The sequence below is a fragment of the Falco punctatus genome (assembly GCF_963210335.1).
Source record: "Falco punctatus genome assembly, chromosome: 7".
NCBI lineage: Eukaryota > Metazoa > Chordata > Aves > Falconiformes > Falconidae > Falco > Falco punctatus.
The window spans coordinates 1,829,632-1,855,259 of NC_137587.1; the positions used below are offsets into that span (position 1 = coordinate 1,829,632).

General features: G+C 50.9%; 1 long non-coding RNA gene across 1 annotated transcript in view; it reads left to right on the forward strand.

Annotated features, from left to right (window-relative positions):
• Window positions 1-25,628, forward strand: part of LOC308067312 — a 65,422-nt gene that overhangs the window by 21,993 nt on the left and 17,801 nt on the right. Inside the window, exon 2 of the long non-coding RNA XR_013929519.1 lies at window positions 1-25,628. This exon is cut by the window's left edge and continues 13,103 nt beyond it; it is cut by the window's right edge and continues 17,801 nt beyond it. This is a non-coding gene — a long non-coding RNA (uncharacterized lncRNA).

Consider the following 25,628-nt stretch of genomic DNA (forward strand, 5'->3'; position numbering starts at 1 on the left):
TTTCCTGTAAGGAGGTTCAGCCCATGGAGGTTGTACCTCTGCTGCCTGCATCTCACCACTGTACTTTAGCCTCAGGTATGATTGTCAGTGGGAAAGGGCAGGAGCTGTGTCATCCTCCATAAGGTAGCACATTTTGCGGTGCCCCGCAGGCTGGTGACCTTTGTGATCAACATCATGTAATCAACTGATGTTATGCTGAGCTTTCAAAGATGCACAACCCTCCCAACCTTTGCTTTGGGTTTGTGACCTTTGTCTCTGCTTGCAACACCTGAATCTTCCTGACCCTGCCCAGACTCCTGCTCAGCCCTTCCTGGAGGCCAGCCAAACTGCAGCTTCGCAAGGAAAGACACCAAGTTTGCTTGCTGTTTGTTTGAAATGCTCAGGGTAACTTCTCTGAACCACACTGATTTGAAAATAACCTGGTAATATCACAAATTCTCTGCAAGATGTCTGATACTTCTTTCTTCCTCGTCAGGCTGGAAATATTTAAGTAGCTCCCCTTCAGATGATTCTGCTCCCACTTTTTGGCTCAAAGAGCAAGCAGGACACTGAATGATGTGGGTAAACTGAAGCTCAAAGATAAGAAAATCCAAGTTTGAGGTAAAGACATGCTTTGTTTAGTTGGAGAAAGCAAGGTTCAGGCATGAAAACACACCTCATAGCAACGCTTTTGCTTTTGCAGCCAAAGCCTTAAGCTCTGGCTTGCCTGTGATGTGAAGTGGCTGCAGAAGCGGTGCCAATGTTTGACAGCTGCTTGTCCTCACCCAAGTAACGCAAAATAGATGGGGTTTGGGTGCGAACCTGCCCTTCGTGTCCTGACCGGCCCCCACCCTCACCTACACACGTATGCCAGCAGCTCCTGAGCTCGCTCTGGTTGAGGAGTGGTGACTCCCAGCTCCTTTGCTGGGGACACATCACAGGGCTGGGCTGGCACTAAGCCCAACCTTGCATCTGAAACATGGTGATCAATTTGCCATTGTAGCCCAGGCAGCCTGTCCTTGTCATGCAGAGAGCAGTGAGACTTGCAGAGATCTTGCCAGCTCCTGCAGCCAAGCCAGTTCCAGGCTCCAGCTCTCTGAGACCTCGTGGCTCCCAGGCTGCAGTGGGAGGGTGCCCTGGGGATGCATCCTGCAGGGACAGCCATCCTGGCCACCATGACACAGGGCTTAGGGTCGCAGGTGGCAACCTTCTAGACCTGCACAAGTCACTCATTCCTATTGTTTCTCAGTTGCCCTGCTGATAAAAGATGAACATTTGTTATCCCCTCCTCTATACCCCCCTGCCCCCAGCCAGGAGGACCCCCCTGAGAAGCAAGCAGAAAGAAAGTGCAACATATTGTGGAGGGGCTGTACCAGTACTGTGGTGGGCTCAGTGGAGCTGGGTGGAGCAGGCAACAGGTTGGGCAGGAGGAGTATCCCTAGGGCCTGGAAAATGCTCCTTACACCGTAACAGAAACATTTCCTTAGCTCTGGGAAAGAAGCCCCAGTTTTCCAATGCCTTCTGTGACTCCCCCAGTAAAAATGTGTTACAGAGGCATCACATGCCCTGCTGGCCCTGGTATCCCACACCCACAGCCTTTGGTCTCTCTGCTCTGTGAATAAATGAGAGAGACAGTGGTGGGGAGAAGGGAATTGTCATCTCCCTTGCTCTTTATTTTGGGAGACACAAACCAAAAAGGCCACGAGACATGCCCAGAGCCCCATCACAGGTTGGTGATGGAGCTGTGAAAAGCTCTCAGCAGGCTCTCACTCCTGGCGCCAGGTCTCCTCTGTCAGCCAGAGATGACTCCAGCAAAACAGGTCCCTGGAAGTACTTTCAGCTTGTCATCTAAGGTGTAACCTTTATTCTGTCTGTAGTAATGAGGCAGGAAAACTTCCCTCCCTAAACCCATCTTCTGTTCATAGTTGTGGGTTGTATTCTGCTCGCTAGTTCTGTGAGTCCCTCTCCACTCACAGAGACGCGGGCTGTAATTTGCTCCTGGAAGGAGTGTGGAGGGCTGAGCTGGCCCTGGGCACAAGCATCTCCAAGACTGCCCATACCTGGAGCTACAGCAGTGGGAAAGAAACAAGAAATTTGCTTTAGAAAAGACATTTTAAAGCTTACCTCTAACTGTTACTTGGGAGCCCACATTGCTGAAGCACAGCTCTACCAGGAGAACAACCCAAAATATGTCATTTTTCTTGTGAAGGAAAATTCTGGGAGAAACTGAAATAAAAGGGGCTTTTTCCTTGGATTGATCTGAGAAGTGCAGGCAGCTATTTGACAGCGTGGAGATCGGAAATGTTGTAGCGTAGGCAGCCAGCTTTGCCTGCCACAGCCATGAACAGAAAGATAAACACATTGATCCTATAACCAAAGAGTTGATCCGCGCTTGCAGTATCTAGTTATGAGCAATTAGGATAGATACTGCACAGAGACTGGGTTATGGTTAATAAAAAATGCTGGAAGGGCATCTCCTGCCTTTTCATATGCAAGAGATTACATCAAAATTCCTGGCCACATTGCCACACTGAGACCATCCCCCAGTTGCTTTTGGGAAGTGGGACCATCTGAAAAACCACGGACAGAAACATCTGGGAAGTAAGCTGGCCTGTCCAAAGTTCACATTTCAGTTCAGCCCAATTCATTCAGATAAAATGAGAGCTGCCTGATGTTGTTAACCCCAAGGGCACTTGGAATCAGAGATTTGTGTCAGATCCAAATAAAATAATAAAAAAAAATCTCAAAATGCAGCCTAAAATGTGAATTAAACCAGAATAGAAACCATTTGTTACAAGTATATTCACATAAACAAAGGACAAAAAAAGTCAGAAAAATCACGTATTTGCTTGAGGAGCCATAAGAGGTTCCCCATCATTTCCTGTATCTAAAAAATTGACATGGTTTTTACTCCCTGCAGAGCAAGACAGAGGGGGCTTCATGCTGGCCACTCATACATGCTGCCCCTGGCTTAGCTGTCACATCTCTTCCTGTTGCTGGGCCTTAATTCGAACCTTAAGTCCCTCAGTGTGAGGGAACAGTCGGAGAAGCTTTACCTAGCCGAAATCCTTCCCAGGATGTCATATCCTTCCCATGTCAGTATAATTTGGCATATGGGCTGGGGGCTGCTTTGGCTTGCATGAGGCTGCCTATAGGTATGGCTGTGACAAGGCTGCAGCCACGAGGGCAACAGCTCGGCTTCGGTTAGTTGTAAGAGTGTAGGTATCCAGAGCAAGCATGCTGCAACAGCGTGAGGCTCGGTGTGGGCTGAAAGAGCCGGCTCAAAAGCTGGAAAAGCTCATGGGAGCTTAGCTCATGCTGAGGCCCACGTTGCTCCCACTTGCCTTCTACCACCAACCAAGCCAGCCCACCACCACCGCCAGCAGGTCTGCATCGCATGGTGGCACCACCGGGGTTGCTCCAGTGTGCAACCACTCCTAGATACTTGTCTCGCCATGGGGTTACAGTACCAGGGGAGTTTCTTCCACTACCCTCCCTCTCCCAGCTCTTCATTGCCCCTACTGCTGACCTTGGGAGCGTTATCCTAGAGCCTGCGTTATCTGAGGATGTATTCTGAAGGATCAATACTTGGAAAAATGCACACTTACGCATGTGAAAATCCAGGACTTCTTCTCCACCACTGACTCCACCCGAATGAAACTTGTTGGTGTTGTTCCTGCCTGATGTCAGGGTAAGTAAAAGCAGACGTGAGCCTTCAGTTTCTACATGCTTAGAAGAATTTGTTTTTCTTCACAGAGGGAATGTTTGAATTAACAGTTACACCGGCGTAACATGATGCTGAAGTGCATTTTTTCCACTGTGTAATTTCTAGATGAACAAGCAAGGTTAGTGTGAAGTTTCACAATAGAAGAGCAAAGAGAAATGAATGAAAAGAAAGAACCGCAGAAAATACCCTCATAACACAGTAGAAATCCCAAAATTTTGAAGTTAAAAACCCGCAAAACATAAAAGAACTCCAAATGCGTTATGATAAAGAAACGCACCCTTAGGACACGTATACACCCTTAATGCTGCCCCAAAAGAATGCCTGAACAGAGAAGATTGCAGAAGAAGTGAAAAAATAAAAGTTTACTCTAGGACTTCCCCTGAAAAATGAGTTTCAGGTAAGTATGAATCACAAGCACTCCAATTATTCTAACTACAGCTATTCCCAGAGCTGGGGAGGGCAGTGGGATGCTGAAGGTGTTGGCAAACACGATCACCCTTCCTCGCACTAGTAAATGTGCTCCCGAGTGCATCATCCACTGCCTGTGCAGCAGGTGCCATACCTCTGCCCTCTGTGCACATGGCTGGAGGATGGGGAGACGCCGTCCCCTGCAGCTCTGCCCCATGCCTTGGTTTACACTCCTTCTCTCCAAGCAGCCAGAAAGTGCTGCTGCAACTCCCCACAGCCAGGCGTTCAGGGGACGGAGGGACAAAACGCAGCCCCTCTTAGGCCTTGAAGTTGCTCTGGCTTGCACCAACCATCCTTATTTGCCTACAGTCCTGCAGGCAGGCGTATGAAAAGGACCTGTCTGCTTTGGCTGTGTACTTGAGACACATCCTGCACATTGCTTTCCCAGCTGGGCCCATCCCATCCCGGCTGGTGACTCAACTGTGAGAGAGATGGAAGTGTCGCAAAGCCCGTCATCCTGAGTCACCAGCTATTATTGTCGTGCACAGGTGCACAATGCCAGCAAGAGGAATTTCTCCAGCATTGCCAGAAAAAGCAGCATCACCATCAACACATCACCACTGTAAAAATAGACCTTTTTCTTTAGGGACTGCTACTTCAGATTGATTTCTGGAATCTTGTGGACTCCCTAACAGAGGTGGGATTAGCATGTCTCCATGTAAAGAAAGCTCAGGGCCATCATGCTGGCACTAAACCTTTCAGAAAGGTATGCATGTGGATTCCGCCTGGCTTCTGGTTCCCTTGCCTTAAGCCAACCCCTAGCAAGTTTGTACATCTGGATGCTGCACAACATATGTGCTGGCCACAGAGCAGATCTGGAGTATCATGTTCTACACGGCTTCAGCAAAGCTGACTGTGCCAAACTGAAAACTTCCTGATTTATCAGCTTTGATGTCTTTGGTGGGAGAGCATTTCAGTGGTTAAAGTTTTGCAAGAAAGCACTGACTACACACTGGTTTCCGATGACGTCCCATATGTCTTCATGACAGGAGCGATTCTGTTCTGTGCTCCCCAAACATCAGTCAGAGGTACCTGGAGGACTGTTTTAAAGGAGGGAATGAACAGGAGCACTCCTGCTCCAGCTGCTGGGGACTTCCAGAGAAACCTGCTCTTCTCAGGTGTTTTCACCCTTTTGCACATCCTGAGGGGAACCATTGTGCAGCTGCTGAGTTCACAGCAGTGCAAAAAGCAAGGGGAGAAGCAGCGAGACGCCAAATCCTGCCCTGGGTCTGAGGGCCTCGCACCTGCCCTCAGCGGCTTCCCCACTCCCAGGCCTCTCTGCCAGCCTGGCGTGGAGAAGCACCACCACCCACCGGCTGCCCAAATTAGTCCCAAAAGCACACTCCCTAAGGAGGTACCAGGGAATCCCAGGCTCTGTTTCCTAGGGAAAGGCTTAAATCTTAAGAAGGCTTTGGCTGCGGGCTGCTCACAGGTTCCCACCGTTTCCTGAGGAAATGATGGCTGATGGCATCACTCAGCCCTGCCTGGTCCCACTTCCTCAGCACCAGGACACCTGATGCCTCTGGCTGCGACCAGGGCCCCGAGAAACACCTGTGGGCCCCACAGCCTCACTGCCCCATGGCCTCACCACCCCACGGGCCTCACTGCCCCACAGGCCTCACCACCCCACAGGTCTGACTGCCTCATGGGCCCCACGGCCTCACTGCCCCATGGGCCTCACCACCTCACTACCTCATGGGCCCCACGGCCTCACTGCCCCATGGGCCTCACCACCTCACTACCTCATGGGCCCCACAGCCTCACTGCTCCACGGGCCCCCACGGCCTCACAGGCCTCACCGCTCCATGGGCCTCACCGCTCCATGGGCCTCACTGCCTCGCAGGCCCCACGGCCACATGGGCTCCATGGCCCTCACTGCCCACGGGCTCCATCGCCCCACGGCCCCGCTCCTCAGCCGGGGCCTTGCGCAAGGGCCACGGAGGCCGGCAGCCGAGGAGCAGCGGCGCAGCGCAAGCCCTCACCCCCCACAGCGCGCCGCAGCCGCGGCCTTTTCTGGGAGCGGCAGCGCGGCAGGGCCCAGCGGCCCGCCCGGCCCTCGGCACCCCCCTAGCGGCCGCCCGGCCGCCCTCGGTGCCGCGCCGGGGCCGGGCCTCGCTCTCCGCCACCCGCCGGGCCCCGGGGGGCTGAGGCAGCGCCCAGCGGGCCGCGGCAGCGCCCAGCGGGCCGCAGGGGCCCGGGAGGACGGGCACTAGTGGCTTGTGCTGAGGGCGACAAGTGGAAGGGGGTGGCCCGGCCCCAGCGGGGGACGCCTGTCACAGGGCCCCTGCCGGGGCACCGAGCCGCCGGGGGTGGGACAAACCCCTCGGGAGGCGCCGGCTAGGAGCCCGGGGCAGTACCCAGCCCCCCAGGGCAGTACCCAGCCCGGGGGCAGGCTGGGCTCAGCACACAGGCTCTGCACTGCTGCAGGGTTCCGCTGCCGCCGGCCTGCAGGGGCCTGCACCCATCGCGGCCCTGCCCTGCTGCCGGGGTGAGGGGACCCTCAGGTCCCTGCCGCGGGACCCCCAGCCGGGCCAGGGCTGTGTTCGGCTGCCAGGGGCCTGCCCAGCCGCACCAGGACCCTGCTGTCACCAAAGCACGTGGCAATGGCCGCACACCCCCGCCCTAGCACCCCGCAGGCACTGTCCCCCTGCAAAGCCCCTCGGGTGCTGGAGCACCTGCCAGCAGGACAACCGCTGGCTCTCCCGGTGCCTCCTGGTGCTGAGGCTGCCCCAGCCCTGTTTGTTTCACCTGCCCTCCCGTGCGGGCCAGCCTCTGAAGTCTCCAGGCTGGGAAGCGCCATCCATCCCCTTCCCCTTGGCCACTGCGGGCTGTCAGGAGGGGCTCGCAGGAGCCGTGCTGCTGGAGCTGCTGCTACTCTTTCCACCACGGAGAATGCATCTCCCTGTGCAAGGCTGGTTCCCGGGTCAGTCTCCACACTAACACTCATTTACCACCTCTTGACTCTCATTACTGTTTGCTTGTCCAACAGACCTTGAACCAAGGAGCAAGAAAAAGACATCTTCTCCCCTGCCACTTGTTCTGTGGTTGAAAACAGATCAGAAGCGCAGCCACGGAGCCCCTCTGGCGCAGTCAGCCTGGAGCCCCTGTAATGACAGGGAGAAAACAGGTCTGTGCAGCTGTGCTGGGACTGGACTTGTCTGAAACTGGGATTGGGGCAGGGTTTGCTTTGCACTTTGTCTGGAGCAAAGACCAGAGCTGAGTCTTATTTTAATTCCTGACCTGCTAGGAATCTCAGGTTCAACATCCCCCATGCCGAGGCAATATAAATCAGTTGCTGACCCAGTCCTGAAGGGGACTTTTCTAGTTGCAGGAGCCCAGGGCAAATTTCTCTCTACCTAGCAGCTTCTGGATTTGATAAACCCAGTCCATATTTAGCCTTAATTTGAAGGATACGTAAACTGGATGTCCTGTTGGAAGTACATGGAGAGCTGCCTGCTGACCTGACCTTTGCTTGCATTTCACCCAGCAGCTGCAGCTGGATTGGCGCATTAAACACTTTCAAGCCAAATTCTCCCGTATAAAGAAATAGTGTCAGTGGCATTGACAGCGAGTCGGAGGGGAAGTGACCTCCTGGGTCAATGTTTATGGCAATGGTGATAATGAAAACCATTGAGGGACTCCATAAGGAGGGAGATGATCCCAGGGCAATGCCTTGGGTACAGTGGGACCCTCTCTCAAATCTCCCAGTTTGGAGAACCCCATCTAAAATGGCAAGAGCAGGGGCTTGGGGGACTGGTGTGTTTCCTTCTGCTATTGGATGCTCTTTAATCTTACAGAGCTTTAAGCATCTTTCCCATTTCCCTCTCTGTAAAACAGGGCCACTAATACCATGTTCTGCAAGACCCCAGTGTGACCTAACTAGACACAGCTTGCATTGCGCTGCAGGATTTGGCAGCAGCAGCTCAGCCTTGCATGGCTCAGAAAAGAAGGTGAATCAGTTGCTTCTCTTGGCTTGTGGTGATGGCAGCGCCAGGGTGTGGGTATTGCTTCATGAATCCTCTGAGAACTTGGCCTGCAGAAACTGGCACTTGGAAATAAGTCTCCAGCTTGCTCAGTTTCCACATTCACATGTCCCCCTCCAGTCTGTGACCTACAATTCTATTGTCTTTCCACACACAATAATATCATTCAACATATTAGGCCATGGGCTTTTCAAGGGCAGTGCCATCAATATGTGGAAAGCACTAGAGGACAATAACAGGTTGATAAGTCACATGGCAAATTAGGAAAAGGCCCTCAAGGGTTGTAAAATGTATCAGATCCACTTATCACAATCCTTTCTGGTAGTTTCTGTTGAATCCCCGGTAGTAAACATCCTGCCTGCTCACGGTGCCAAGGATGCTTCCCCACTGTGCGATAGCGGGCAGCTGTCAAACCCAACCACTTCTGACAGACCTGAAGTTCTCCTTTCTTTCGGCAGGAACAACCAGAATTACTCACCCTGCAAAGCTTAGCAATTCCTTCTGCTTTCAGGGCTCATGAGACCCCAGTGAGGGCTGGGTGAAGAAATGGTGCTGAATCCCCTTGGGTGGTGCTGAGACGTTTCCACTCTGTGCTTTGCTCCAAGATCAGTAGCTGGGGCAGCAGCCAGAGGTGCTTTGGGAATGGCAGGACAGAGCAGTATGCAAACAATTCTGTGATTCTATATGAGGCTCCTGTAAGAAAGTGATGTCTTCAGGGTAATGTAGGATATAGGTTCCTCTATACTAGTAAATTGAATATTGCCAGGCACTGGATACATTGCCTCCCTTATCAAATAAAAGTGTCTCTTGCACAGCTCTGTCCTGAGCCGGCCAGCACACAGCTCCAGGCATGCTACGGCAATTAGCTCAACCAGTATGAACATGAGTGGTTCAATGCTAGCTGGCCTCGGTGCCTGCGAAAAGCCCTGGGTTCATTTAATTTACTGGTACAGATGTGCCGTATGGCTTCTCCAGAGCAGTAATTTGCTGCGTCTTGGAAGAAAGAAACACAGACTTGTTCCCTGTCCTAAGCATCTGACACCTGGAAGGCAGGTGGCTCACCATTGCATTTAGCAGAGCAGGGGCTCCGACACACCACAGAGGAGTGCAGGCACATCCAGCATGGGGCACACACACTCCTTCCTACCCACCCGTGGCGTGGGTTTCACCTCCCTGGAGAACAGCTGAGAGTCTGGCTCCTTGCAGAGGGGTGGAGAAGGACAGACACCTCCAGGAGATGGTTCCTCTGGTCCTAAGACACTGACAACCAATAAACCCCCTCTGGCAGTGCCGACCTCTGGCAGAGCCCAGGTGACCTGGCCCACGCCACATGCCTAATCTCAGCCGGGCTGAAGGGAGATGCTTTCTCACGGCTGATGGGCTGGGATATGCCGAAAGGGCGGCTTGCGTCCTCCGGCTGGAGAACAATTCTCCCCAAATGATACGGACACAGCAGACAAGTGAAACATGCAATGAGGAAGAAATGGCCCAGTTATCTTCATCCTGTTAGCTCTGTTCCTGCCATGCTGTGTCCAGTGTCACTCGGAGATAAAGAGCAAGTACCTTATTATCACCATCATGTCTGCCCTTGAGGGTTCATTCTTTCACCCCCTCCTGTCTTTGTTTCTTTCCCCCTTCCCTGATTTTTTTCTGTGTTGTCTCCCCACTTCCTACCATGCAATTCCCACTTCCCATATGGGTCTCATTCCTACCCTGTCCCCATCCTGTCTGCTAAAATAATCAGCAGTGAAACCCTGAATATGGCCGTTCACATTGTTTCCGTGGGACTCGGTGGCAAGTCTCCTCGTGCGATGAATGAAGGCAGGACGCACTTCTCTGAGCCATTGTTTCAAGCTGTCTGCTGACTCAGGAAAGCACTGCCAGCTCCATTTACAGAGTCCTTGACTGGTGTGTTTTCTTCTCCATCTGCTGCGAGTAAGAAAAGAGTCAGGCCCTTGTACTTTAAACAGTGGCTGCTTAGTTTGTGGAGTGTGTGCTTCATCACTAGCCTCTGGGCCAGAGCTGATCCATGGGAAGGATGTCAGATGAGAGCATCATGATCTGGTCCTTTGTGAGCAGCCGCAGACTCTTTATTGCTTGTTGAGAGCGGGAATCTGGCCAGTGCAGTGAGGAGAGTGGGACAGGATTGCAAACCCGAGCTAAGGCTCTCCTCTCAGGCAGCCCTGATGCTGAGCAGCTCGTCACATTTACACAACTTTCAGTCAGCCAAAAGCATGGAGGCATACAGCTCACGTGTGTTTGGAGAGAGCTGCATAGTCATCTCCTGACTCAGAATAACAGCATGTAAACATGCTGCAGCATCTTCTAGCTAGCACATGTACTACCTCCCAGTCTGTGCTGGTCACTGGTAACATCTTAGTCCACGATCTAAGACTGGCCCCAAGGAAGTAGGAATGAGGGCAGGTTATAAAATTGTCTCTTCTTGGACATTTCCAATTGTTTTAATAGCTTCCAGGCTTCCAGCATCCAGAAACTGACAGGACCTTGCCCAATACCTGAGTAGCTGCACCGTACAGTTTACAAACATGATTCACCAGAAGAGCACGCAGTGGAGTCTGAATATTGATGTAACGAGAATGAGTACGAAGTGAGACATCCCATCTGCTGAGGAAATCATCCAGTTTGCTGGTAATCGAAAATTAAAGGCAGTCTCATCTATTTCAGTAAAAACATCTTCCCATACTAGAACAGCTGCCCATCCATGTCCTGCCCCAGCGTTGCAAGAAATTTATTCAGGCTGCTGCTGCTCTTCCCCTTTTGACCCGAGCGATGGATCAACCTTCTTCTGTGCAGCCTGTGTATGCTCAGTGTGTCCACAGAGCCCCTGATGCAACAAAGCCTGGAGGGTCCCAGCCTCCTACCCTAAGCAAGAGTTTCCCTGAACACAGGGGAGGGTGACTCGATTTCTTGTAAAGTGCCAGTCCTTTCTCAACCACAAATAGTCCCCCCAAACCTCTCCTGCTTCCCCCCTCAGAAGTAGGCTGTGAGGACTCCTCCACTGGCACGCTGAGTGGGCTCTGCTCCCCCAGCCCGAGCAGGAGCAGCTCTCCCGTCCAGAGACCTCTGTGAGGATCTCCCAGCTCTCCTGACCACAGCATGAAGCCCTGAGGCTTTCCCCTTTGGTGGAGTTCCAGGTTGTGCTGTTGCTGCTGTTCTGGGTTGTTTCTTGCTCTGTCACATGTATGTTTCCAGCTAAGACTGCAGATTCCTGGGAGAAGAGGGTTCAGCAGCCCCATTCCTCTGAAGAAGGAGGACATAAATAATTGTGTGATGCTCCTATTCATCGCTATCCCTGGCCAGTCCCGTGACAGGAACAGCTTCAGACTAACAGTTTAAGGGCGCCCTTTCTCTCCAGACCCTATCGTACAGGAGGTGAGGCGTTTGCCTGGGAGGTGCAGGTTCAGGAGGCGGAGGTCCTGCTGACCAGATCACTAAGCACCAGAGAGAGCAGGCGACAGGGACCCTCGGCTGCAGTCCAGAGGTTAGTGCTCTTGGGTGGGAAGAGGGATGGACGGTTTCAGACTCTGATACTTGAGCAGTTCCTGCTCCTTGTATGACAAGTGCATATGTTACAAATCCATCAGAACACACATTGCCCACAGAACATCAGTGCCATGGCTATGACATCGGCTCAGCAGGGTTTCAGTAGCACACGATTCAGCCTTGAGGAAGTCCTTTTGTGGACCCAAGCCCAGGTGACCACTCACCAGCCTGCCAGACTCGGGCTGCCCAGGGTAAACAGGTCTTTAACCACTGCACTATCATATAATCACTTAGGCTGGAAAAGACCTTTAAGATCATCAAATCCAACCGTTAACCCAGGACTCCCAAGCCCACCTTACACCATGTCCCTAATATCCTGTCTCCTTGCCCCATCTGTGATTTCATAATCTTTCCTAGGCTGCTGACAGTTGTTGAGGCAGAATTTACTGGCAATTACAGTTCTGCTTTGCCTTCTCCAGCAACTGGAGAAAGAGGTACAGGCATGAGGCACATATGTGGCATTGCGGGTGGGGAGGGAGAAATTCTTCTGCAATATTTGTATGTTAGAAATACGGCTGCCAAAAAGCAAGTTCCCAGATGCCTGGGGTCCACATGTTGTGTAAGAGCAGAGGAGCATCTTGGTATGGAAAACAAACATTGCATGAAGGAACTCAAGTCTTCCGAGGTCACACTGTCCTCACATGAGATGAAAACCCACGAGCTGCAAAGTGCTGCCCCATGAGCTGCCTCTGCCACAAGGCAATGTATTTTGCTTTGACTGCTTTGAAAGCAAACCCCTTAAAGGAAACATGTGCTGGGTATACAAACGCAGTGTTTCGTTTATTTAACACACAAATGCAAAACCAAACAGGCTTTCACAGTTCTAAGTCACAGATGTCTTTAACGAAAAACAGCTATTGGAATGTTAATAACAGCTCCTTGTACCGTAAGCAATGAGTACACTCGGTTATGCTTTTAGGAAACTAACAGTTTCGACAGATCAACCTATTAATCACTTGGCCTCCTAACAGTGCATTTAAGGGCAGCTCTTATGAATTTGTTAGTGTTCTGCGCTGACAGTTTGCTGAGCTGTGTACACATACATCCCACATTCTGCTCCTCTGAGGTCCTAAAATGACATGCTCTCCTCTGAGATACGAATGAAGAATTCATTTGACCCAAACTGTTTCCATTCATTCAGTCTTTAGTCACTTAGTTAACTCGGAAATGCTCCTGTTAAGAACATCCATCAGTGCTAAGAAGATGACAATTCATGGCCCCACACCAACAACCCTGGGAACCAAAGTGACTGGCTGCCGAAAAGTATTGCCCCTCACTGCGGTCAGTGAAAGATGCTGATTTATACTGGCCATGAGTGAAACTGCCTGGTAAAACTGTTGTTTTCTTTCACTGGGAAGAGTTGGGTGGTTTGTGTAAGTATTTTTTAAAAGTGTTAGCCTGGAAAAAACAGGGAGCTTCTGTTGAGTGGACCCCCCTGTCTTCCTGTGCAAGGTCTGCTGCCTGTGCTCCATGGCTCCATCCCTGAGAGCCTTCAAGTCAAGCTGCTGAAAACAGGTAGGGATGAGACAGACAGCAACACCTGGGTTTTTTTTCCAGTTTTCATCCAGAAGCAAGCACAGCACTAAACTGCACCATGTAAACTCATTACTTCTATATATGTTTAGACATTCTTTCAGGCTGAATCATTACTGTTGCCATTAGAAAGCCAGGAAAGACTAGCTACATCTGGATTTTCCTCTCCTTAAGCTTCAGCTTCAGGAATAAACATTGGGCCTGGTGCATGGCATGGAGTTACAGCCGAGGGAAGATTTAGCTGTCCATGTCCTCACTCCCTGTTCCTCTGCTGCAGACCCCAGTACTTTACGTGGCACCACAACCCCTCCCCAGCTCCCCAGGCTGCGGGTGGCTGGGTTAAGCTAAGGTGCCACGTACCCTGCTGGGGAAGTGGGTACGCGTGACGGGGTGGGGATGGTCACCGCTGGCACAGGGGCAGGGCAGGCAGCTACAGGTTGTAAGCGTGTCTGTCAAACCTTTGCATCAGCAGTTGGTAGCTGTGCAGAACGGTGTCGTTTATCCTCTCTGCTAAAGCATGAGCAGTGCCAGTAGCAAAGCACTTTATGGCAGGATACCAGGCAGGTGAAGCTGCTCATTCTTTGGTTTCCATCCATACCTTATCCGCTGTTCACTATAGTTCTCCCCTCAGAACGTGAGTAACTAGCTATACAATCAAGGTGACAGCCTGGAAGACATTTTCCCGTTATTATTGTGAAAGACAGAGTGTAATTTTTTGGACCCAATTAATTTCCTCAGTCCTGCAGAACTTGCATCCTCCAGGCTGAAACCTGAGCAGTGCCAGAGAGGCTGCTACAGCAGCTTGCCCAGTGCCGGGCAGCCAGCTCACAAGGACGGACGTGCTTTGCAATGGAAATCGCGTTGTCTACAAAAAGCAGCACAGGACAAAACTCCTGGTGTATGTCCCTAGCCCTCTACAATGCCTCGTTCCAACAGACGGTTACATTTTTAATCAAGGCATTCCGTTATTAAATGAGAAACCTGTGGCTAACCAGTGCTGATCCATGTGACTACGCAGTGTATCCCATCTCTGCTCATACGTGCAATTTACTACCCTCACCAGGTAAGCAGGTATTTTTTCTGCAGCCCAACCAATCACACTGCAATTGTCAAGACAACATCTAAACTCAACGTCACAGTGCCACTGCACACCCAATAGCTGCTCCTTGGGGGTCTCTGTCCTCAGGGGACATAAGTACTTGTGCCTGCCAGTGTCACCAGGAAAGCTCTGTGCTTACCCCAAAGAAAACAGAGTCAGCTAATCTGCAAATATGTGTGTACATGCACACACGTGCACATACACCTACTAGTAAAACCATCAGCTCTTTCCCAATAAGATCAATTCATTGATAATAATTGATTCATGGAAAAGCAACAGGAAGGGTAACAGGAGAGAAGTGCTGTAAAACGCAACGCTTTGCTACGTAACACTGCTGCTTGGCCTGCTGTTGTCAAGGGTGAAAGTTTAAGAATGAAGCATCCCTGCCTCCCTGCGCCGCATGAGAAAGGCCAGCGTCACAGGCTGCTGCAGAAGTCAGTTGTTTTTGTGCAGGGTTCCTGTTTGTTACTCATTTCCCCTCCCTGTCCCAACACTCTGCCTCTTTAAACCTCTTCCAAGATTCCTTATAGGAGCAGGTTTGCTGCCAGCTCCGAGCTTCCTGTTGTACTCTGAGAGCCTTATCTCTGCAATCTTCATGCAAACTGCAAGGGGATTTTTTGTTTGTTTGTTTTTTTACAACCCCGGCCATTTCTATGGACTAAGCAGTCTTTCAGTTGCTGACTGAGGTGGTGCACTTTCTCGGAAAATTCATTAAGTAATTTGTTTCGTTTGCAGGTTCCAAATTCACATTTGCCTCTGTAATTTCTACAAAATGAATGCTGCCAGGTTGCCTTGTTTCAAAGTCCTTTAAGAAGTTCTTTAGAATCCCCCAGAGAGATGCCTAGGAATCGGCAAGTCTGTCTCTCCACTATTCTTTGGTTCCTTTTGTCTTTTGATTTTCTAGCACCGCTCTCATCTCTGGCCCTCTAAATCACACTCGTGCTTCAGGAAATAAAAGCCTCATGTTCTTGTAGCTCTTCTCAGCTGCAAGAGCCACACTGCATTTCTCAGCTTCACTTAAAGTCCATCAACATTCAAAGTTAATGTAAAAAAAAGGCCTTGTTTCCCAAAGCCTCCTTAATTTCCAGTGTCTCCTTACCTCTGCAGTTGCGCATCTTTGCATACAAGCTGTATGAAAGAGAAGCTTTTAAAAATGCAGTTGTACAATACACCCTTCTTACTGAGTTGTGCTCTGGGTCTGGATAAAGATAGCTGCTGTGTCTGTCCTGAGGTCCCAGCATCCTCATGTCGCAAGGGTACGCTGGTACTTCTGCAGTGGCAGCCCAGCCAGCTGCCAGCAATGGGGTAAGAGCACTGCCTGCAGCTGCCGGTACAACTTTTAGCCAGGAAAAGTCACCCTGAGCAACGGCAGGAGCTCCCTGTCTCAAAATCCAAATGCTAAATTTAAAGAGAAGCTGGCAGTAGCTCTAAGAACACCCAGGTTTGGGGCCTCCAAGATGTCCCACTGATTGCAATAGCTATTAAGCTTCAGTATCTTGGAGCACCCTCTTAGGAAGGGGCATCCCGGAGTGGAGTTCAGAGCAGGGAGTCCTGAATCTCCGCTCTGCCCTCTGCCCATTTCTCTGAGGCCATCAGATATTTCTTTCAGATTTCACACTTTAAGATGAGGGGTTACACCTGGGTGCACGGATGGACACTCCTCGTGCTGACAAATAATTAAGGACCCTCCCAGACACTTGGTCTATATTAAGAAAGGATTTCTCTGCTATTTGCTTGGGTTTATATTTAAAATAAGAATAAAATAAGAACATTAAAATACAAAGGCCTAATATCCGGAGCCAGTTCTTCATGCAAGGTGAGTCTGGCCGAGATGGCTTTGCTCTGCACATGAATCACTCGCCTGCTGTTGTGGTTACCTCTAGGAATGGGGTAGGGGCTGCCCCAGGGGCTGCTTGCTGCGGAGAGGCTGCAGCGTCCCAGTGCCCACGGGGAAGGTGCTTTCTTATCTCCCAGTGAAACTGGCAGCAAATAAGCTGCAGTGCATGGCCAGATGTGACAGCTTATTACCCGAGGCGCTGCAATGAACAGCCTGGGCACACTCGTGGCTTTGGTATCAGCAGCAGCAGCGTTGCCTACACGCGTCACTACAATGGCCCCAAAGAGACAGGCAGCTCAAGAGAGGCTGAAAGACCTGAAGAAGTGGCAGCCTGCTCCATGCTTGTGTGAGAAAGTGTTAATTCCAGCTTGTGTCTCCATGTGGCTGGATCCGATAAAAATTGTGCTGAGTGATGGCTTTCCTTTCCCTCTGTGAGGGGACTGGAGGAGTCAGGGCTGCCCGTGACACACAGCACGGATGAGAAGGTGAGCAGCATTTCCACAGCCCAGAATACGGCCGTGACAAATGCTGCACTGTGTGGCAACACAGGCTAGGGAAGGCACCAGCTAATGCACCGGGTGGTAAACGCTCCCTGGCTGCAAACGGAGGATGGAGAGCTCTGTGAAAATCAGTGAAGGGAGAAGAAAATTACAATCTGCTGAAGCAAAACTCTTGAGATCCTAACTGTGGCTTGAGAGAAAAAAAAAAAAAAAAAAAAAAAAAGAATAATATTGAAGAGGTAAGAAAAGTCCTCCTGCTGCTTGGGAATGAACCAGCACAATGTTGTGTTGCATCTCCTCAAAGCAAGAGAGCAGTACATTGCTGAGAAGCCACCTAACAGCCCAAGGGGTGATCGTCGTTACGGGGAATTCGTTTGTGACAGCATGAGAGGAAAACATTAGCTTCAAAAAGACCTGTCCAGCTAAGGATGTTGGAAAAGGCTTGTGGACTCCTAGACAGCACTGGCCGTACAGCGTGACTTCACACACAGCGAGGATCATGTTTCCCAATAGACTCATGAAACCGGCAGAAGCAAATTTTACCTTTCATTTCTGAAGTTTTATTCTTCTTTTCTAATGAGGTTGTTTCAGTTGTCCTCACAAGAGACCTGTCAAGCCGAATCTGGGCAGGCTGTGACTACAGCAGTGTCAGATGGAGAACGAGTAGGTAGCCATGCCCCCAAGCTCTTTTCTTCCCCCACTGTCATCCTTGGAGAATGGTTAGCAACGCAGCAGCCTGCCTTTTGGCATCAGAAGTTAATTTCCTAGAAAATCATTGAAAACTCAAAATTATTCCCATTTCCCACACAGCAGCAAATAATAAACTATTAATATTATCCTGACTTGAAGACCCATGTGGTTTGCCAAGGCAGGATAATTATTTGGCTACTCTGAGCAGACCCATCATGTCGCCTTTTGTGGCATTTGCCGACTGCTGGGCGCCCAAAACCCTCATTATATGACGTCCTGGGTAAGATCTAGAAAGCTCCTCTCCCTCTCTCCACTGTCAGCACGAGACTGCGTTACATGGTGCAGGGCCATGACTCTTGCGGTTCTTCCAAGCATGAACATGGTTCATCCCTCTGGCTTCAGACAGTTTTGGAGATGCTGATGTTCCCTGGGGTGCTGCTATCCCTGGGCTGCTCTCGGGAGATCAGTGCAGCCACTTTATCTACCTACAGCACAGGTGTCTACATTTGATCTGGTTGTCTAGACTCCCTTCTAACAACTGAAGAGATGCAGGCATTGCTACGGTATGGTTCACCTCAACCTAAAGCAGAGAGCTGACACAGCTCAGCGGGTTTGCTTTCTCTCCGCTGACCGAAAAGAAATCTCTTTAAATTTGAGGGGGTAAAGTTTGCTCTGTCTACCAAGGACTAACCCTGACGATGCACTTATCTGGGGGCCATGAAGTCTAAAAGTTAATGCAGAGCCCTGGGGGAAGCTGAGAAGCCTGGGTCGGGCACCTTGACCCCTGGCACGGCACACGGAGAGAGCAACATGCTTCCCAAGGGAAAGCTGCAGCACCAGAGCCTGAGCAGGGCCACTGAAGCAACAAAGTGGCTCAGCTGGTCACAATTCCCACCCTGCCACCAGCTGCCACCGACCAGCCCTGCCCGGGTGGGAAAAGGAAGATGCACCGGGTGAGAGAGCAAGGCAGCCCAATAGCCCAGCCACTTCTGCCTGCTGCTGAATGCTTTTGCAAAGCTACCGCCATCGTGCCGATGGCTTCCCTTGGTCATTTGTACCCAATCCTTCTTCCACCTCCAGCCACTGTTTGCCTGTTTCCCCTTGCAGGTTTCCCTTCCAAGCACGAGCAACTCACCAGCTCTGGGCTAAATGTGAAGAGCCCTGCCAGCCCAGGGAGGACCAAAAATTTGTGCTGAGAAATACAAGGTTGTAAGGGCGTCTCCTAGATTGTCACAGCAGCACTTCACATCGCACTCGCAGCTCACATTTTCTGTCTGCCCAGGTTGGTCACCCCTTACCTGTGGCAGTTTTCAAAGCTGCCAGCTGTCCTGTACCGTCACCTTCACCAGCGTTACAGCCTTGCCACAACTGCGGGCTCCTTTCACAAATAATAACCTACTGGCAAAAATAGGAGAGCAACAGAGTTCTCCTCTCTCACTTCTGACCAGCATCAATAATTTGATAACAAACCTTTATAGGATTTTTTTGCTTTTCTCTTTTTTTTTTTTTTTTTTTTTCCATTTCCAGGCCAGTTCAGAGCAAAGGGAGAAGTGGCAGACAGTATTTTAAACCCATCAGTGACAATGTGAGGTGAAACTGAAAAGTTTCTAAGTAACTGAAAGGCCTAAGTCTCATTCTTGAATGTTCTTTAGACACTCAAACCCCTAAATCTCAGTAGAAGTCAGAAAGAACGATGGTCTTAAATGTCTAAATCACTTGATCAAGGGATAGCAGCTCATAAGTCCACTCCGATGCCTCGCAAAATTTCATCCGTTTATAAATGAGCTTTTTTCCTGGCTTTCCTCAGTGCCAACCCAGTGTAAGTGTTGGCAAGATCCACGCTGGTTTGTCTGGACTCCGAACCACTTTGCTGAATGCTTAATCAAGCTGCTGGCCTCCCTCTCCCAACAGAGGCCATTTATGCAGCAAGAGAATCAGCTGGTCGATGAAGCAGACAAGTGGAGCGGGGGAGAGGGAGCGAGCTCTTTGAATGGGATGAGAACAGAGCCACCGGCACCTCAAGAAAGTTTATCTGTCTCCAGTGCCAAGCACACACAGTGCTAATCTTTTGTTGCCATGAATATTCAAGCCCAGCTGCCAGCAACAGAGGGAGCAGCTGCAGTGGCAGAGCTGGCAGGTCCCCTCGTGGTGCCCTCGCTTGCCGACCCTGGCATCTGGGTCTGTCTGAGGGTGGGGAGGGGGAGATGCTGCCTGCATTGCAGACGATGAGCCACTCGGCAGCCCAGCCCCGTGCTTCCTAAGCAGCAAGAAGTCAGGAACACGCTCCACCCTGGAGAGCCCAGGACTGTCCTCTCTTGCTGACATGGCTACGCCAGACGCTCCAGATGTTTGGGGGCATGTGAAGTCCTGGAGGGAAGGGGTGAGTCTGGGACAAGAAAGAGCAACAGCTGGGGCAATCCAAGATCGAAGAACCCCTGCTGCTGCTTGGAGAAGCCAAAGCGAGACAAAAGCCCCATGGAAAGCGAGGTACACACAGCCCTAGGCAGATCACAGCTCTCGTGGCGTATTTGGCGAAGGGGCACATTTGGTAGCAGGCCACAGACGGCTGGTGAAATGCCATCAGGGCACTGCAGCATGGGTCGCAGGCAAGTTGGCAGGTGACGGTGCTGCTGCAGTGTCACGGAAGAGTTGGGGGGCTTTTGTCACTCGAGGTGGCAGGCAGCGGGAGGAGGAAGCCACAGCCTCTCCTCAGATGGACAACTCGTCCTTATCCATGATTCAGGGCAGTTTTTCAGGGACGGGGCACTGTAAGAGCAGCATTTTGTCTCTGAAATGCCCCAGAACAAGTGTCAGGAGACACTAGGTCAGAGCAGACATCTATGCTGCCACGGCATCATTCCGCCCAGCACCAAAGTCATGAGGCAGTAATGACCCTGCCCTGGCACGGAAGATCACCGATACCCACTTTGCTCAGCAGATTTCCCCTGTAACGCACTGAAATACTCTAGGGGGGAAAGAAATGGAAAAAAGATGACTGGGGAAGGCAAGACCAGGCTTCAAGGCGCATCTGAGACTCACACGTCTTGCCACCAAACCCAGGGTGATCACTGTCATAGAGCTTTGGACGTGGAACAGGCTAGAGACTGCCACTGAACTTGCTGCTATTGTGCACTGACAAAGGTGATTCCTGGAGCCCTGGCTATGGTCAGCTGTCAGCTACTGACATTTAAGAACATTTAGTCCCCTTCTTTTGAGTCTCCAAGTCCCTCAGGGAAAGCAGAGCCTCAGAGCAGCAGTACATTCATGCTGCAATGCCGTAACACATCACCTCCACACCAGGAGCGCAGTCCCAGCTCTCTCCCCATCAAGCACAGGCGTGAGGCCGACCGCTTCTCCAGGCTTCCTTGTTACAGGACTCAGAACTGTGCAGTAGTTGATACTGCTAGAAAAACTACCAGAAACATGAGATACACAGGTCTTCCAGGAGAAAGAACAGCCTTTGAAGGGTAGAGGTGGATATTGTGCAGTCAGCTGTTGATCTCCAAGAAAGGGGGGGATCAGGATTTTTTGAGAAGATTTGCACCCCCCAGAACAGTTTCTGTGGGCAGCCCATAAGGAAAAATGAGCCAGATGCCTGCCTTGGGACACCGCTTAGGATGCCACATGGACCAGGGGAAACTCTTAAGCAAGCAATTATTCAGCTCTGGACGCTGTCCTTTCAAACTCAGAAAGTCTATCCTAACCATAGCTGCAAATAGGACATCTCAGACAGAGGGAGGAAAGTAGGAATAAAGGCAGGAAAAATCACATCTATCGAAATACTTAATTTAACTTTATGCTTTCTCTGCTTTTCTGTACCAATTTTGGACAAAAGAATATAATTTAAAACAACTAATGAAATATTTTAGATTTAGGAAGGAGCAGTGTTGATCCAGATAAACACAGATGTAATAGCACCTGCTTGAATAATCTAATTTTTGCCTAATTGTAATTTACCCAATTTTCTGGCAAACTTCTTTTCACGGAGTAAGAGCGCAGCCACTCCCCGGTGCACTTGCCTGGCACACATCCCATTTGGTATTAGAACGGACACAGAATGTAGGTGCTTCCCATGGATTTATGGCTATCTTTGTCCCTAGATTGATATTAAATGATAAACAGTTTGTGGATAAGAGCTTTATCCCCAGCAAATCCACCTCCTCCTGCTGCTGCTTTTTCACACTAAGAGGTCAAGGGTTTAGAAACTGATTTCAGACTCCCAAGCTGTTACCGCCAAAGTGCTGATATAGCAGAAGGAAGGGCCATGGTCACAAAAAGTACCTTTGTTTGCAAGAATTTAAAATCACTTCTCGTATTCCACCAGTACTGTATTTCCTTCTCCAGGTTTTACCTTGGATTGAGCTACATCCTTCTGGCCTTAGGATCATCACATATATTTTTCTCCTCGGTGTTTTTCTGCATTTGAACACACTGGTTCCCATGAAAGCCAGCAGCACCAGTCTCTGGAAGCCTGCATCACTTTAGCCAGAGTGGTCCTGATGAGCTCCCATTGCTCTGAAATGCTGGTCTGCACGCTCAAACGCAGCGGCAGCCCCAGACCCCCCAGCTGTGCATACAGCCATGCTGCTGTGCCCCACACCGGCGCACTATAGACCAGGTAAGCATAAAACAAGGCTCCAGCAAAATGACTCTGGACACGAGGGACAAGATGAGGCAGATTCCTCTGGGGAAAGTGAAAAGCTGGACCTGGGCTCTCCTTGCAGCACAGCGCTCTGGGGCAGGTTCAGCCTGCTCCAGACGTGGCCAGTGGCTGAGCTGCCCCTGCTTGGCTCCACAATGGGCAAATGCCACGAACTTACATTTATAACGTACAATTTCATCTGATGGAGTTGGATACCTGATTTAAGACGAGATGAAACATTGAGGGCTAGACTACTTTGGGATAGGAGAGGGGCCTGGTGGCTCCAGCAAGAGGCATCCCAAAATGAGAAAGTACCTACAAACACTGCCAATACTCTTGCAAGACTCTGAGGAAAGAGTTTGGGAGAGCCAAGTAACTCTCATTACAAGGGGCTGCAAAGGGGAGAAGGGTTTGATTAGAGAGGGAGCAGAAAAGCTGACAAAGACAAAAGAAAGGTGAGGGGTCCTGTGTACCAGGAGTTTAGGAAAAGATGGACTAGGGAATATTTGGACTGCATTATTACCTGTGTGCTATTGAAAACAGAGCTGAGATGCTACCAGGGTATACTCAGCACCAGGCGTGAATGGGGCTAAGGGGCTCTGCAGCACCACCACACCCGACGCCCTGATGACCTGCATCCAGAAGGGAGCCCAGACCACGGGCTGGGGAGGCACTGAGTCTCCTCTCAAGGCTGCTCCACCTTGCAGACATAAACGAGATCCCCCGGACTGGTGAGAGGGGGAGCGTGCCCTTCCCACCAAGGAAGGCAGCTCAGCAGAGCAGGTGGTCTTGGTTCCCAAGGGGACATGGAGTCAAGATCCTTCCTGCGCTCATCTTCTGGCTCAGCGGGTACCGGGTTCTTTCCCACACAGTGAACAGGAGCCATCAAAACTACCCCCCAGCACCCTGTGTTTCTTCTCCAGGATTTTACCTGGGAGTGGGTTAGGTGAGCTCTGGGTGAGGCAGGCACTAAATTGTTCAGCACAAACAAACAGCTTTTTCTGGGCACGGCCTTCTTTTTAAAGGCAGGGGAAGGCAGTAGATTTCAGCTAAGTGGGAGAGGAAAGTGGGAATTTCTGGGTTCGCAACGCGAACTCAGCTTCCTGAATTCTGTTGAACTCCCTGTTCAGACACCTAACTCTTTACTTGGGCCAAAGAAATGATGAATACAGTGACACAGCTGTATTTGCAATCTAGAAACAGTTCGCATGTATGTTGTGGCAGGAGGGAGGGTGTCATGCAGGGACTTCAGGATTTACTGTGTTTGGCATACGTGTTAAAATTTCCCTTCATTCCTGTGGTTTGGCATAAGGTGAATTACACGGAATGGAAGCGTCTAATTTTTTGCTGATGTGGAAGTTCTCAGCTCTGCATCCCACCCTCCGCTGGGGCCAGTTCAAGCCAGGACTGCCGGCGAGCACACACGCTCGAACGCATCGGCTGCTCTCGGCGTGCCTGCTGGGCCCGGAGCAGGTTTGCACAGGGGGACTAGAAGTAAGTGGCAGCAGCTGGAAAGAGCCGAGCAAAAGAGGAGGGAGAACTGATGGGAGAATGAATGTGACACACACCGTGGGTGCTGAAGCACCTTGCTGCAGCCCTGACCTGTGATCAGTGAGCAGGGGACTGATGCAGATGGCTTTCCTCTGACATGCTCAAAGGCAGGATCGAACAATGCCACCACGTTCCACTCTGCTCCCTCTCTCCTGAATTCAGCCTGTGGTCCCCTCGCAGGGGAGGCTGTGCTGCCCTCTGAAAGCCCCTTTCCCCCGGGGAAGCTGGCAGCAGCCCCTCAGCTCGCCGCTGTCTCCAGCCCACCGGCCATTTCGGTTTGCTGAGCCTCCCACTGCTTCCCGCACGTGTGGCATCTTCCTCTGCCAGGCTAGCGTCTGGCCTCTTCTCCCTGTTTAAATACAGGCAAGATGTTTTTCTGGTAGTTGTTTTGTAACAGTTTGCTAAGATTTCTCCTGTCTTTCCACCCTCCCCACTTCTTAGCACAGATCTGGTTTTAATGCCGCTGTATTCAAGGGAAGAAGGTGCCCAAGCCGCAGTGGCACTGTTTGGTGCACCTCCTGACCCCTGATCACCTAACCTGTTCTTTGCTGGGGAGCAGGCCTTCCAAGAAACGCACCGAGTCTGCAGAGCTCTCTGCTGGAGTCTGCAGGCAGCCTGAGAAAAGTTTGGAGAAGGACCTGGCTTGTCCAAAGAGCATCTGTCATGTTTGCCAGGTTCCAGGAACACAGCAACCGCGCCCCATGCACTCTCTGGTGGGTGGTATATTCCCTTCAGTTTCTACAGTATTTCCAGTTCCCAATTCTGCAGAATTTCCTCCAAGTCTGCTGTATCACCCAGATGATGCTGCAAATCACTCTGACGCTGCTTTAACATCACTAGTCCTTTGCACCAGAGTGATTCAGAAAGCAGAGGGTCTTGCTGGTAAATTTAACCGAGGTTTGGCACAGAAAACACAAGGGCCTTAATTCTAGATTTTCAAATGACACTATAGACTTCACATAGGGTTAAAGGAGATGGATGTATTCTAACACCTTTAATTCTTTCTGTTGCACCCCCTCATTTGCAGTCCTTCAGAAAATCTGTGCCCAGAACAACAAATATGGCCAAGTCCTGCTGTGGCTGAACCCATTCATACCAAAACCAGCTGCATTAATTTCTAACCAAGACTCATGCAACAAAGCAGGTTCTCCCCGAAACAAGGACAGACAGAATTCCTTGAGCCTTTCTAACACCACAGGAACAGCCTGGTGCTGCTCCCCCAGCCTGTGACCCTCTGTGGCTTTTCTTCTCAGAGGAAGATGGGGCCACTGTCTTCTCAGATGCTGGGGAGCACAGGCTTACGCAATGTACATCAGAGGAAAAGCCGAAGGATGATCCTTCTGCATTGCATGTGTCAGGCAGTACCAGATCCTACACTCACTAGCTGACAAGCCCTTCACTAGTGTCAGCTGGCTGTTGGGTCACTCTTTAGGAATGGGATATCCCCAGCCAGCAACCACCCAACGTGTGTGCTAAGGCAGCTCAGGGCTGCCCAGCTCATCCAGCACCCCTTCAGCCCCAGGACAACGCTGCTGTGTTCTCCACGTCGACAGGCAAGCAGAGTCCGCGGTCTCAAGCCCTGCTCACAAACCCCAGGGCCGACCAACTCCAGCGGCGGTGGTTTTAAATGAGCACTCAGATCTGAAGGTCTGCGCAGCAGCAAGAGGAAGGCTGCGCGCTGTCCTGGTGCTGGGTCAGGACAGCCGTCTGCAGCCGGCAGAAATTCCTTGGTTCCTTGACAAGCCACAAAACTTCAGGTTCGGCATGAGAAAAGGATGAGGGTGGATCCCAGGGCTGGAAAGGGACACTTCAGGAACTCTCACACCACCCTTGCCTATCGCTAGTGCCTTACAGGTGCTCAACCACCGGCGTAGTTCTTTGAAGCTCCCTGCTGCCCAGGTCTGTTTCTAACCTGCCCTCACTGCCAGTGTTCTGCGTTTAGCTCCAAGGTTTCCCCTTTCTCATGGCAAATCCGTCAACAAGAAAAGCCTGGAGACATCTGTAGGACAAGGGCTTGAAACTGAACTCAGCCCCAGTTCACCAAAGTACTTCCAG